The sequence below is a fragment of the Sorex fumeus genome, unplaced genomic scaffold (genome assembly GCF_029834395.1).
Source record: "Sorex fumeus unplaced genomic scaffold, SorFum_2.1 ptg000070l, whole genome shotgun sequence".
NCBI lineage: Eukaryota > Metazoa > Chordata > Mammalia > Eulipotyphla > Soricidae > Sorex > Sorex fumeus.
Window position 1 is genome coordinate 10,367,634 of NW_026606127.1, and position 15,383 is coordinate 10,383,016.

Consider the following 15,383-nt stretch of genomic DNA (forward strand, 5'->3'; position numbering starts at 1 on the left):
TAGTATCGCCACTCCAGCTTTGTGGAGGTGATATTTTCTTGAAAACTTGTTTCCCAGACTTTTACTTTTAGCCCATGGGTGCTTTGATTGTTCAGACGTGTTTCTTGCAGGCAGCAGAATGAATGTTGGTTTCAGTTTTCTAATTCATCTTCCCATTCTGTGCCTCTGAATTGGCACATTTAGTCCATTGACATTGAGAGAGATTGTTGTGGTGTGGATTTGTGCTCTCTTTATGTAGAATTTTTGTACTTGTGGGGATTGTCTTAGCTTAAAGTAGACCTGTTCATTCTTCTTGCAACAAAAATATGGAATGCTTTACAAGTTTGCATATCATCTCTGTGCAAGGACCATGCTCATCATTTTATCATTTCAATTTTAGTATATGTGTTAAACTTAGTAGGAGTTAATTTTTCCATATTTTTCTCTTCTTATTACTTTGAGTGTTGTCCTTCCTCACTCCTATGGCAGACAATGATTCCTAATCAAGGAATGTATTTCAAAGCAGCATGAATAAATAGATTTAGAAATTTAATGTCCCAGAAAGAAAAATATGGTTTTTACCATAATATCTTTTACCATACCCTAGGCATCAGTTTTACAAAATAATTCTTTTGGAAGATGGTATATGAGGTTGTTTAATGTCGTTCCCTGAAACCTTAATTAAGACCATTAAACTAGAGCCTTTTGTTGTTTTCACCTCAGTCCCGTGTACTTCTCCAAGAAAAGGTGGATGGTGTTGTCTGCACTTTGACCACCTTGAATGTATGTAGGATTTTTTTCCTGAAGGATGAGCTGAGAAGCATATTGATGATTTCATTCCACCTTATTACAAGTTCAACTTGAACGGAAGGTGAGACTCATATGGCTCCTATAAAGGACAGAACAAAGGGTCTCAGTGAAGTTTAATGGCCAACTCACATTAACAACATAGATGACTCATAGTAACCTGTGTGCATCTTTGTGTATAGTGAGTTTCATATCTACTGATAGAGATTCTCAGTCATGACACATGGGCAAAACGGATCTGTAATTAAAATCTAGTTCTCTGAGCAGAGTGGGGTCTCTGACGTGATTGAACAAGTTTGTAGTAATTTATTACTAAGCACATAAGTATTTTCAATGATGCGTACTTTTCGATCTAAAATTAATTCCAAATATGTCTAAAACAACAGTCTCCTGACCTCGCACCTGGCTTTCCTCACTGGGGCCCCTTGGAGATGGCGGGGTGAGATTCCCTCACCGCCCTGAGCATAGACCCGGCAGCTGAAGACCTCTGCAACCAGCCATAGGTACGCTTAAGACCACTCTTCCCAAGCTTGAAGGAGCCTCATGCATGAAGGAACTGGAAGAGGAACCCAAATGTGCGGGACCGGGGGATGAGATCTCCATGGCTGCTCAGATCAAGACTGTGCCCCCTCCTTCCAGATCCTCCATCTTCTAGTAATTAAGTGTTAAAACCACGATCTACCCCTGGATCCATGTAATGCCATCAATAGCCAACATCCAGAGACTGGATCTTATTTAGAAGAGAGTAACTCTGATTGTCCAGTTCTCACTCTCAGAGAACCTGGTAGGCTTCTGCGAGTATCTTGCCCGCATGGCGGAGTCTTTGTTTCTGGTCACTGTTTCTTTTGAGGTACAGAAGCTGCTTAATTTAAGATAGTTCCCTTTGTTTATCTCTGTTTCCAGTTGCATGGCAAGTTGCATGTTATATTTGAAGATACCTTTAGCTTCAATGTCGTGGAGGGATTTGCCGACCTTGTCATCACTGTACCTGAGGGATTCTGGTGTGATGTTGATGACTTTGACCTATTTTTATCTGACTTTTGTGCATGGTGTTAGGTAGAGGTTTGAGCCATTTTTTTTTTTTTGCATATAGCTGTCCAGTTTTTTCTGCACCGTTTGTTTAGAAGGACTCTCTTGAACCACTTCACATTTCTTGCTCCCTTATCAAAGATTAGATGATTATATATTTGAGGGTGTGTGTCAGTATATTCAATCCTTTTCCATTGGTCTGCAGCTGAGCCTTTGTTTCAGTCCCATGCTGTTCTCATTATTATCGTTTGTAGTAGAGTTTGAGGTTGGGGAAGGTGATGCCTCCATCGTCTTTTCCCCAAGAATTGCTTTAGCTATTCGTGTGCGTTTGTTGTTCCATGTGAATTTCAGGAGTGCTTGATCAATTTCTTTGAAGAATGTCATGGGTATCTTTATAGGGATCAAGTTGAATTTTTACAATGCTTCTTGGAGAATTGCCATTTTGACAATGTTAATTCTCCCATTCCATAAGCAGGAGATATGTTTCCATTTCCTCGTGTCATTTTTTAATTTCTTATTGTATAGGTCCTTTACCTCCTTAGTTAAGCTGATTCCAAGGTTCTTGATTTTCTGAGGCACGATTGTGAGTGGGATTGCTTTTTCATGTCACTTTCTTCTCTCTCATTATTTGCATATAAATAAGCCATAGACTTTTGGGTATTGAGTTTATAGCCTGCAATTTTACTATAAAAGTCTATTGCCTCTAGGAGTTTTTTCGTAGAGATTTTAGTATTCTCTAAATATAGTATGATACCTTCTGTGAATAGTGAGAGATTATTTCTACATTTCATACATGAAAAACCCTAAATATCTTTTTCTTATCTATTTTCTATTCCAAGTACTTCCAGTACTACATTGATCAGAAGTGCCAAAATGAATTTTTACTTAGCACATTCTGTCTGTAAATTTCTATGCTAAGAACAGTGGAAGAAACAGTGATATCTTAGTAATTTACAAGTAAATTATGAAGACAGATAATTTAAAAGAATTTCTTTGTATAAATTTCCAAAATGTTTAGCTTTTATTAAATATATTAAGAATAAATCATAGGTCTTGATTATACCGTGAAGATTATTTTCATGTTAGAAGTTACCCTTCTAAAATGCAAGAAAGAGACACATTTTGAAAATGTTGATTATTCGTTCATTCATTCAATGAATGTTTGTAGTCTGGTTGTGCAGTGCCTGCAGAAAGTCAACCTGTACCCTCAGGTGAGTGCATCAACAGTCTGATGGTGTCTTCATGCTTCCCGATAACCTCAAATGGCCACTGTGACTCTTGCTGGCTCCCAACAACTCAGGACTACATTTCCCGAGAAATTAAACTCCCGAAAGATATGTGGGAGCCATGTTAACAAACCACCCCTGGCTCAGCTATACAAGCTAATGGATTGGTCTTGTTTCAGAGACCCATAGACAAATCTGGAAGATATCAACAGTCACAGTTAACCTTGGAACTGCAAAAGGCTAAAGACACTAGGGTAAATCGGAGGGAGGCAGGTTAGTTTGGTGCCCACCCAACCAGAACCCAGTGCAGCCACTTTCTCCCACAATACAAAATCGCCACCATGCCCTCCTCTGGTTTCCAACGTCTCAGGATGGCTCTCACTGAAACATAACAGCTGAAAATTCGGATATGTGTGTTTTGTGACTGAAATCTCCAGGCTTTCTCTGGGCAGGATGGGCATCCTACACTCACTGCCCTGTACTTATGGAAGCCTCAGCAGTCATTTCCATACCTCAAAGCTACTCCAACCTTACCTTCCTGATAAAAATGCTCAATTCCTTGAACAAAGATGATGACCTCTTAGTACCTGTATGAGACCCTTAATGCACAAAATAAAAAGGAAACAAAGAGAAAGAATCAAAGATCCTGCCATAGAGACAGGCTGGGGGTGGGGGTAGTTTGTTGGGGGATGGTTTTAGGGAACCAGGAATATTGGTTTTGGGAAATGTACACTAGAGGAAGGATGGAAGTTGGATCGTTGTATGACTGGAAGCAAATTATGAATAGATTTGTAATGGTCTATATCACAGATATTCAATAAAACATTAAAAATACTGATGGAACTTTAAAACCCAGCATAACTATTTTTGTGTTCTCTGTAGGAAAAAAAATGTTACTCACCTGTGTGACAATAGCTTGTAGAAAACTAAACCCAAAGATATATCAATGACTGCCTTTGGCATGAATACTGTAATTGCAGCTATGTTATGTTTTAGAATCAGTTCGTGGACAAGACGCCAAGAGGAGCAGTGGCAAAGTGCATCAATGTTGAATGGATAATGTTTCAGGAGCTTGCAAGGGAGATGCGAAGCTTTGGCATGAGAAAAGGGAAGAAACAGAAGAGTGAAGTACTAATAAGTATCATGAGAAAAATGCAAGGGAGAACATTTCCTGGCAAGTGTCACACTCTGTTGAGCTTTTCGTGAGGATAAGCATTAGAAAGTATCTTTCCCATTTAGTGGTAAAAAGGTTACTTTGATGGGTATATTTAAAATTTACTTTATCGATTAGAATCACTAAGAGATACACAGTTACAAAGTTGCTCATAACTGAGTTTCAGTCATTTAATGTTCTAGAACCTTTCCAGTATATTGGGGCATTTTTGAAGGAATATCCCTGGTGCGAGGACTAGGGCATCTGAATCTTAACTCATTTCACCAAATATATGATCTGTACTCACATGTTTTACACTGTCTCCCCTGCTCTTTGATTTATGTTTTCATGCAATATTTCCTTGTGAACCTCACTTCAAGTGAGGCTCCCTATTTAAGACAAGTACATGTTTCTGGGACATTACATATTTTTTGGTTGCTGGGAGAGTCTCTAAAGCAATGCTCAGGAGGTGTGGGGGCCCTACAGACAATTCTCTGAAAACGTGGCCATGGTGCTTGGGGTCCTCCTATGCTATACAGCCTTTGATACTCTGGCAATCATGTGGTGCTGGGAGTCAAATTGAGTGCATGTGACACAAGTTCCATAAGCACTACACTATCTCCTGCAGCCCTGGGTATTAGATTTATGTCAGCATTCTGAGGTCCTCCCTTTTGTCAGAAAGCAGAGACTTGTGCAGGAGAAAGTGGAAGAGACATTAGGGTTTAGCTAGGTTAACTGAGTAGCTGGTGATACCATTAAGATTGGAACATAAAGTAAAAATAAAACAAGAGCCCCATGCCTTTTCCCGCTGAAATCGACACCCTCCACAGGGGGACACCTGCGGGGAACACCTGCAGCAGCTCCTTGGGACTGTCCATCACCAAATCAGCGCCTCCCCTCCAGGTGGGTAGGGGGAGCACAAGCCAGGTTCACCACTCCTCACCCCCAGCTCCCCGCATTTTCCTGCAGAACTGGACACCCTCCAGAAGGGGACACTTGAGGCAGCTCCATGGGATTTTCCATCCCTCCTCCTACATTCCGGGAACCTGGGTGGGAGTGACCCTGGGATGGGCCAGGGGCGTGGCCACCATATAGGGGTGTGTCCTCCCAGAAGTGGGCGTGGCCTTCTCCTGGGTGGCCAGCCGCAGTTATATTTCCCAATCTGGGCACTCAGGACTTTCATCTCTCACTTTGTCGCCTAATACCGACTAAAAATGTCTGACCACCTCTACTAGAATACAACAACATTCCACTCGCCTACTCCATTTCTAAGAAAAGACCTGTATGAAATGTGCTGTACAAGCTCAAAACTAAAAAGTACCTCCTCCAAAGCGCAAATCTCCACCACAAGGAGAATATGAAGAAAAGAAAAATTCTCAATCGAGGTTGTCCACAATTGCGCTCTCATTGATAAAGAATTCCAGGATAAAATGCAGAGGGTGTTCAAGGATCTACTCAAAGAATCAATGGAAGAGATATCCAATGACTAAAATAAGAAATGAAAGAAACAATAGAACAGAGAGTCAAGAAAATACAGGAAGAAAAGAGAACAGAATTTTAAAAAGCTACAAAAAAAAGAGTCACAAATAAAGGATTCAGTGGATGAAATTAAAAAGTTAGTAAGTGCCCTTAGCAATAGGATAAGTGCAGCTGAAGAGAGGATCAGCGAGCTTGAAGATGAGCAACAGAACTCCCACTGGGAAGAACAAGCAATAGGAAAAGACATCAAAATGGCTCTAAGGAGAATCAGAGACCTAGGGGATGATGCCAAGAGGAACAACATTACAATCATTGGAGTACCAGAAGGAAAGGGAAACAACCCCAATGAAAAAGCTAGAGTAAAAGAAACCATTGCTGAAAAGTTCCCAGAGTTAAGGAAAGCAGACATCCAATTCCAAGGAGCCAGAAGGGTACCAGCTAAAGGAGACCCCAGAAAAAAACACTCCAAGCATATCATATTCAGAACGATGGATGCTGTGGACAGAGACACAATATTACAAGCAGCAAGGTCAAAGAAGGAAATTACATACAAAGGAGCACCCCTTAGATTCACAGCAGACCTATCAGTGGAAATCCTCCAAACCCGAAGGCAATGGTTGTATATAGTGAAAAAATTCAAAGAAATGAACGCCTCACCGATAATACTCTATCCAGCTAAACTCTAACTCAAATTCGATGTGAACGATACACCACTTTTTAGATAAACACAAACTCAGGAACTTCATACACTCAAAACCAAATCTAAAAGAAGAAGTAAAGGGGCTCCTGTAAGATAAGAAGGAAAACACGTGTAAATCAACTCCTAAAGGAAGATGGCACAAAACCCCATGACAATAATCTCCCTTAATGTCAATGGTCTAAATGCACCTACAAAGAGACACAGAGTGGCAAAATGGGGTCAGGAACTGAAACCAGCATTCTGCTGTCTACAAGAAACTCATCTGAACAATCAGAGCAAACACAGACTCAAAGTGAAAGGATGGAAAACAATCCTGCAAGCAAACAGCTCCCTCACAAAAGCTGGGATGGCCATACTAATATCCGACAACATTAATTTCAGGCTGAAAAAGATTAGAAGGGACAGCGAGGGCCACTTTCTCTTCATCAAGGTATACATTCCACATGAAGAAATCATACTCTTAAATGTATATGTACCTAATGAAGGAACAGCTAGATACTTAAAACAACTGCTAACAGATTTTAAAGAGGACAGTGCTAGCAACACCATAGTAGATGAAGACTTCAACATCGCCTTATCACCTCTGAATAGATCAACAAGAACAAAACTCAGCAAGGAAACATTGTCTTTGAATGAAGTAATAGAAGAGATAGGACTTATAGACCTATACAGGGCTTTACACGCCCCAAAGAAAGAATACACATTCTTCTCCAGTGCGCATGGAACATTTTCCAAAATACACTATGTGCTAGGCCACAAAACATACCTCAATAGAATCAGGAAGATAGAAAGAGTATCAACAATCTTTTCAGACCATGATGCACTGAGGATAGATGTGAATCACACACAGACACGGACAACCAAATCGAACACCTGGAAACTAAACAAGTCACTGCTGAACAATGTGTGGGTCAGGAAGGACGTCAAGGAAGAAATCAAATGATACCTGGAAACAAATGAGAACGAAGACACGAACTACCAGAGCTTATGGGATGCAGCTAAACCCCTATTAAGGGGAAAATTCATAGCTCTGCAAGCATATCTAAGGACGGAAGAAAAGATGCACATAAGCAACTTATTTCACAGCTCAAGTTCTTATAAAAGGATCAAGAAAAGGATCCTACATTGGGCAGAAGGAAAAAGATCTAAAACTTAGAGCAGAAATCAACGACATGGAAACCTAAGAAACAATCCGAAAGATCAAAGAAACCAAGAGCTGGTTCTTTGAGAAAATAAACAAGGTAGATATACCACTAGCAACACTCACAAAGAAACAGAGAGAGAAAACACTAATACACCGAATCAGAAATAAAAATAGAGATATCACAATGGAATCCAAAGAAATTCAAAGGATCATCAGATACTACATTGAAAGTCTGTATGCCAAGAAAAAAGAGTAGTTAGAAGAAATGGATAACTTCCTGGATTACTAAAATCTCCCAAAGATGAGTCAAGAAGATATAAAATACCTGAATAGATCTAGTCACATAAATGAAATTGAAACTGTAATCAAAATTCTTCCCAAAAACAAAAACCCAGGTCCAGATGGAATCACTACCGAATTTTTCAAAACTTTTAAGGAGGATCTACTGCCCGTCCTTCTCAAACTTTTCCAGGAAATTGAAAAAACAGAAACTCTCCCAAACAGTTTCTATGAAGCCCATATCTCTCTAATACCAAATGGAAACAAAGACACCATGAGAGAAAAAAACTACAGGCCGATATCACTGATGAACACGGAGGAGAAGATTCTGAACAAAATACTAGCAAATAGAATTCAACAACTCATCAAAAAGATCATACACCATGACCAAGTGGGATTCATCCCGGGCGATGCAAGGATGGTTTAACATTCGGAAATCAATCAACATAATCCATCATATCAACAAAAGAAAAGATAAAAATCATATGATCATATCAATAGATGCAGAGAAAGCAATTGACAAGATCCAGCATCCGTTTATTATGAAAACCCTCGCCAAATTGGGGATAGAGGGGACTTACCCCAATATATTTAAATCCAGCTACCACAAGCATACAGCAAGCATCATCCTCAAAGGGGAAAATCTGAGAGCGTTCCGCCTAAGATCAGGAACGAGATAAGGTTCCGACTCTTTCAACTGGTGTTGAACATAGTACTGGAAATACTAGCAATAGCAATTAAGCAAGCAAAAGAGATTAAGGCCATCCAAATAGTTAAGGAAGAAATCAAGCTCTCACTATTCGCAAATGATATGATACTATACTTAAAGAACCATAAAACCTCTACCAAGAAACTCCTAGAAATAATACACTCGAGAGTAAAGTTAAAGGTATAAAATAAATACCAAAAAATCCATGGCTTTACTATACACAAATAGTGAGAGAGAAGAAAATGACAAGATGAAAACAATCCCATTCACAATTGTGTGCCAGAAAATCAACTACCTAGGAATTAATTTAACTAAGCAAGTAAAGGAACTTTACAAAGAAAACTACAAAACGCTGCTTCTTGAAATAAAAGAGGATGCGAGGAAATGGAAAAATATCCCCTGTTCATGGATCTGGAGAATTAATATTGTCAAAATGGCAATACATCCAATAGCACTGTAGAAATTCAATGTGATCCCTATTAGGATACGCATGACATTCTTCAAAGAAATGGAGCAAACACTCCTGAAATTTATATGGAACAATAAACCCCCATGATGAGCTAAAGCAATTCTTGGGAAAAAGAAAATGGGAGGAATTAACCTCCTGAACCGCAAACTTTACTAAAAGTAGTAATAATTAAAACAGCCTGATACTTGCTACATGCATAGCATACTTTTTCTTAGATTTTTTGATTTTTCTAGGATATATTGATCATCTTTTTTTAAAATTTTTTTTATTAGTGAAACACCATGAGGTACAGTTGTAGATTTACAATTTTTTGTGCTTGGGTTTGATTATACAATGATCAGATACCCATCCCTCCACCAGTGCCCAATTTCCACCACCATGGATAATATCCCCCCAACCTCCATACGCCCATCCTCCCTGCCTCTGTGGCAGGGGAATCCCCTGTGTTCTCTCTCTCCTTTTGGGTGTTGTAGTCTGCAAAAGAGGCATTGAGTGGCAAACATGTTCAGTCCGTAGTCCACTTTCGACACGCATCTCCCCTCCTGGGAGGATCCTCCAAACACCCTTTATTTGGTGTTCCCTTCTCTATCTGAACTGCCCTTTCCTCTAGAATGCCCGACTGGCCACTAAGCTATGGAGTAATCCTCCTGGTGCTGATCTCAGCTATTCTTGGCTATTAATCTCGTATTTTGTTACTTTATATCCCCCAGATGAATGCAATCTTTCTGTGTCTATCCCTCTCTTTCTGACTCATTTCTCTTAGCATGATACTTTCCATGTTGTACCACTTGTATGTAAATTTCATGACTTCATCTTTTCTAAGAGCTACATAGTACTCCAATGTGTAGATGTACCAAAGTTTCTTTAACCAGTCATCTGTTCTTGGGCATTCAGGTTTCTTCCAGTTTCTGGCTATTGTATAGAGTGGTGCAATGAACAAACACGTGCAGATATCACTTCGACTATACATTTTTGCCTTTCTGGGATATATTCCCAGGAGTGGTATTGCTGGGTCAAATGGGAGCTCAATTTCTAATTTTTTGAGAATCGTCCATACTGTTTTCCAGAAGGGCTGAACCAGTCGACATTCCCACTAACAGTGAAGGAGAGTCCCTTTCTCGCCACATCCGCGCCAGCATCAGTTGCTTTTGTTCTTTTGAATGTGGGCCAGTCTCTGAGTTGTGAGATGGTATCTCATTGTGGTTTTGATCTGCATCTCCCTGATGATTAATCATGTAGAGCATTTTCTCATGTGCTTTTTTTGCCATTCGGATTTCTTCTTTGAGAAAGTTTCTATTCATTTCATTGCCCCATTTTTTGATGGGGTTGGATGTTTTCTTCTTGTGGAGTTTAACCAGTATTTTGTATATCCTGGATATCAACCCCTTGTCACATGTGTATTCGGCGAATATCCTTTCCCATTCTGTAGACTGTCTTTTTATTTTGGTCACTGTTTCTTTGGAGGTGCAGAAGCTTCTTAGTTTAAGATAGTCCCATTTATCCATTTATCTATCTCTGTTTTCACTTGCTCAGACAGTGGCGTGGCATCTTTTTTTTTTCACTATTAGGATTTTATTTGATTTTTAACAACTGCAAACTTTTTGCATAGTAAAAATTCCCTCAAATTTATGCACTTTTGTATTTTTTTTGCAATTTTTTTAACATGAACTATTACATTATATACTTATTGCTGGAGCTATAGCCCAGCGGTAGGGCATTTGCACTGCAAGTGGCCGGCCTGGCCAATCTGGGTTAAATTGCTCTGTCCCTCTTAGAGAGCCCGACAAGCTACCGAGAGTATCTTGCCAGCATGGTGAAGCCTGGTAAGCTACCCATGACGTATTCAATATGATTTTGCAAAGCCTTCATAGAAGATTCCATGAATCTCGCAATCCTCCCAGGAAAAAGTTCTTTCCTCTGGAGCCTGATATTGCCAGAGAAGGCATTTAAGAGAATGAGGCTCTCAGGATATACTGAAAATATTCCTGCAAATACAGTAACAACAAGTCTCACAATGGAGATGTTACCGGGCCTGCTAGAGCTAATCGATGAACAACTGGAGGACAGTGCTATAGATCTACTTACTCTTATTAGGATTATATTTATATTATATGCCTGAAGTTATGTCTACTTTTTTTTCCCCTTTATTTTATTTTATTTTTTTTTACAGTTGTAAATTTACAATTTTTTGTGCTTTGGTTTCAATTATACAATGATCAGATACCCATCCCTCCACCAGTGCCCCTTTTCCACCACCATGGATAATATCCCCCCCGACCCCCATCCCCCCATCCCCCCCTACCTCTGTGGCAGGGCAATCCCCTGTGTTCTCTCTCTCCTTTTGGGTGTTGTAGTCTGCAAAAGAGGCATTGAGTGGCAAACATGCTCAGTCCATAGTCCACTTTCGACATGCATCTCCCCTCCTGGGAGGGTCCTCAAAACACCCTTTATTTGGTGCTCCCTTCTCTGTCTGAGCTGCCTTTTTCTCTAGAATGCCCGACTGGCCACTAAGCTATGGAGTAATCCTCCTGGTGCTGATCTCAGCATTTCTTGGCTATTAATCTCATATTTTGTTACTTTATATCCCCCAGATGGATGCAATATTTCTATGTCTATCCCTCTCTTTCTGACTCATTTCGCTTAGCATGATACTTTCCATGTTGTACCACTTGTATGTAAATTTCATGACTGCATCTTTTCTAAGAGCTACATAGTACTCCATTGTGTAGATGTACCAAAGTTTCTTTAACCAGTTATCTGTTCTGGGGCATTCAGGTTTCTTCCAGTTTCTGGCTATTTTAAAGAGTGCTGCAATGAACAAACAAGTGCAGATATCACTTCGACTATACATTTTTGCCTTTCTGGGATATATTCCCAGGAGTGGTATTGCTGGGTCAAATGGGAGCTCAATTTCTTTTTATTTATTTATTTATTTATTTATTTTTTTAATAAATTTATTTTTTTTATTAGTGAAACACCATGAGGTGCAGTTGTAGACTTACAAATTTTTGTGCTTGGGTTTCCTTAGAATTTTTTTTCCCTTTATTTTATTTTATTTTTTTTTTACAGTTACAGATTTACAGTTTTTTGTGCTTTGGTTTCAATTATACAATGATCAGATACCCATCCCTCCACCAGTGCCCATTTTCCACCACCATGGAGAATATCCCTCCCACCCCCATCCCCCCATCCCCCCTGTCTCTGTGGCAGGGCAATCCCCTGTGTTCTCTCTCTCCTTTTGGGTGTTGTGGTCTGCAAAAGAGGCATTGAGGGGCAAACATGTTCAGTCCATAGTCTACTTTCAACATGCATCTCCCCTCCTGGGAGGATCCTCCAAACACCCTTTATTTGGTGCTCCCTTCTCTATCTGAACAGCCCTTTCCTCTAGGATACCCGGCTGGCGTCTAAGTTATGGTGTAATCCTCCTGGTGCTGATCTCAGCTATTCTTGGGTATTAATCTCATACTTTGTTACTTTATATCCCCCAGATGAATGCAATCTTTCTATGTCTATCCCTCTCTTTCTGACTCATTTCGCTTAGCATGATACTTTTCATATTGTACCACTTGTATGTAAATTTCATGACTTCATCTTTTCTAAGAGCTACATAGTACTCCATTGTGTAGATGTACCAAAGTTTCTTTAACCAGTCATCTGTTCTTGGGCATTCAGGTTTCTTCCAGTTTCTGGCTATTGTAAAGAGTGCTGCAATGAACAAACAAGTGCAGATGTCACTTCGACTATACATTTTTGCCTCTCTGGGATATATTCCCAGGAGTGGTATTGCTGGGTCAAATGGGAGCTCAATTTCTAATTTTTTGAGAATCGTCCATACTGTTTTCCAGAAGGGCTGAACCAGTCGACATTCCCACTAACAGTGAAGGAGAGTCCCTTTCTCGCCACATCCGCGCCAGCATCAGTTGCTTTTGTTCTTTTGAATGTGGGCCAGTCTCTGAGGTGCGAGAAGGTATCTCATTGTGGTTTTGATCTGCATCTCCCTGATGATTAATGATGTAGAGCATTTTCTCATGTGCTTTTTTGCCATTCGGATTTCTTCTTTGGGAAAGTTTCTGTTCATTTCATTGCCCCATTTTTTGATGGGGTTGGATGTTTTCTTCTTGTGGAGTTTAACCAATATTTTGTATATCCTGGATATCAACCCATTGTCATATGTGTATTCGGCGAATATCCTTTCCCATTCTATAGACTGTCTTTGTATTTTGGTCACTGTTTCTTTGGAGGTGCAGAAGCTTCTTAGTTTAAGATAGTCCCATTCATCTATCTCTGTTTTCACTTGCTCTGCCAGTGGCATGCAGTCTTTGAAGATACGATTAGCTTCAATGTCATGGAGGGTTTTGCCAACTTTGTCTTCAATGTACCTTATGGTTTCTGGTCTGATCTTTAGGTCTTTAATCCATTTTGATCTTACTTTTGTACACGGTGTTAGGCAGAGTTCTGAGCCCATTTTTTTGCATGTAGTCGTCCAGTGATGCCAGCAAAATTTGTTAAAGAGGCTTTCCTTACTCCACATCACATTACTTGCACCTTGACCAAAGATTAGATGATCATATGATTGAGGGGAGATATCAGTGTATTCAACCCTGTTCCATTGGTCTGCAGTTCTGCCTTTGTTCCAGTACCATGCTGTTTTAATTATTACTGCTTTGTAGTACAGTTTGAAGTTCGGGAGGTTGATTCCTCCCATTTTCTTTTTCCCAAAAATTGCTCTAGCTATTCGTGGGGGCTTATTGTTCCATATAAATTTCAGGAGTGTTTGCTCCATTTCTTTGAAGAATGTCGTGGGTATCCTTATAGGGATTGCATTGAATTTATACAATGCTTTTGGTAGTATTGCCATTTTGACAATGTTAAGTCTCCTGACCCATGAGCAGGGGATATCTTTCCATTTCCTCATGTCCTCTTTTATTTCCTGAAGTAGCGTTTTGTAGTTTTCTTTGTACAGGTCCTTGACTTCCTTAGTAAGATGATTCCTGGATACTTGATTTTCTGGGGAACAATTGTGAACAGGATTGTTTTTTGCATGTTGCTTTCTTCTCTCTCACTGTTTGCATATAGCAAAGCCATGGACTTTTGTGTATTGATTTTATAGCCTGCAACTTTACTATACGAGTCTATTGTTTCTAGGAGTTTTTTGGTGGAGGTTATTGGGTTCTCTAAGTATAGTGTCATATCATCTGCGAATAGTGAGAGCTTGATTTCTTCCTTTCCTACCTGAATGCACTTAATATCTTTTTCTTGCCTAATCGCTATTACAAGTACTTCCAGTACTATATTGAACACCAGTGGAGAGAGTGGGCATCCTTGTCTCGTCTCTGATCTTAAAGAGAAGGCTCTCTGTTTTTCCCATTGAGGAAGATGCTTGCTGTAGGCTTGTGGTAGATGGCTTTAATTATGTTGAGGAAGATCCCCTCTATACCCATTTTGGCTAGGGTTTTCATTATAAAGGGGTGCTGGATCTTGTCAAATGCTTTCTCTGCATCAATTCATATAATCATATGCTTTCTACATTTTCTTTTGTTGATATGATGGATTATGTTGATTGATTTCCGAATGTTGAACCATCCTTGCATCCCTGGGATGAATCCTACTTGGTCATGGTGTATGATCTTTTTGATGAGTAGTTGGATTCTATTTGCTAGTAGTTTGTTGAGGATCTTTGCATCTATGTTCATCAGGGATATCGGTTTGTAATTCTCTTTCTTTGTGGTATCTCTGTCTGCTTTTGGTATCAGCGTGATATTTGCTTCGTAGAAACTGTTCGGAAGTGTTTTTGATATTTCAATTTCGTGGAAAAGCTTAAAGAGGATTGGGAGTAAGTCCTCTTTAAAGATTTGGAAGAATTCACTATTGAATCCATCGGACCAGGACTTTTGTGCTTGGGGAGATTTTTATTACCATTTCAATTACCTTGATGGTGATAGGTCTGTTCAGGTATTCCAGGTCTTCTTGGTTCAGCCTTCGGAGTCAGTAGAAGTCTAGGAATTTATCCATTTCCTCGAGGTTTTGATGTTCTGTGGCATACAGTTTCTCAAATTATTCCCTGAGGATCCTTTGAATTTCTGTAGTTTCTGTTGTAAAGACACCCTTTTCATTTCTGATTCGGTTTATTAGGGTTTTCTCTCTCCCTTTCTTTGAGTTTTGCTGAAGGCTTATAAATCTTGTTAATTTTCTCGAAGAACCAGCTCTTGGTTTCATTTATCTTTCGGATTGTTTTTTGGGTTTCCATCTCGTTAATCTCTGCTCTGAGTTATATTATTTCCTTTCTCCTGTTCGGGTTGTGCTCCTTTTTTTGGTCCTTCTCCAAGCTCTTAAACTGTGACGTTAGGTTACTTATGTGTGCTCACGCCTCCTTCCTGAGGAATGCTTGTAGAGCTATAAACTTTCCTCT

The 15,383-nt window shown here is 39.7% G+C and overlaps 1 pseudogene; it reads right to left on the reverse strand.

Annotated features, from left to right (window-relative positions):
• Positions 1–299: 299 nt before the first annotated feature.
• On the reverse strand, positions 300–393 carry LOC130037109 (uncharacterized; annotated as a pseudogene).
• Positions 394–15,383: the final 14,990 nt, after the last annotated feature.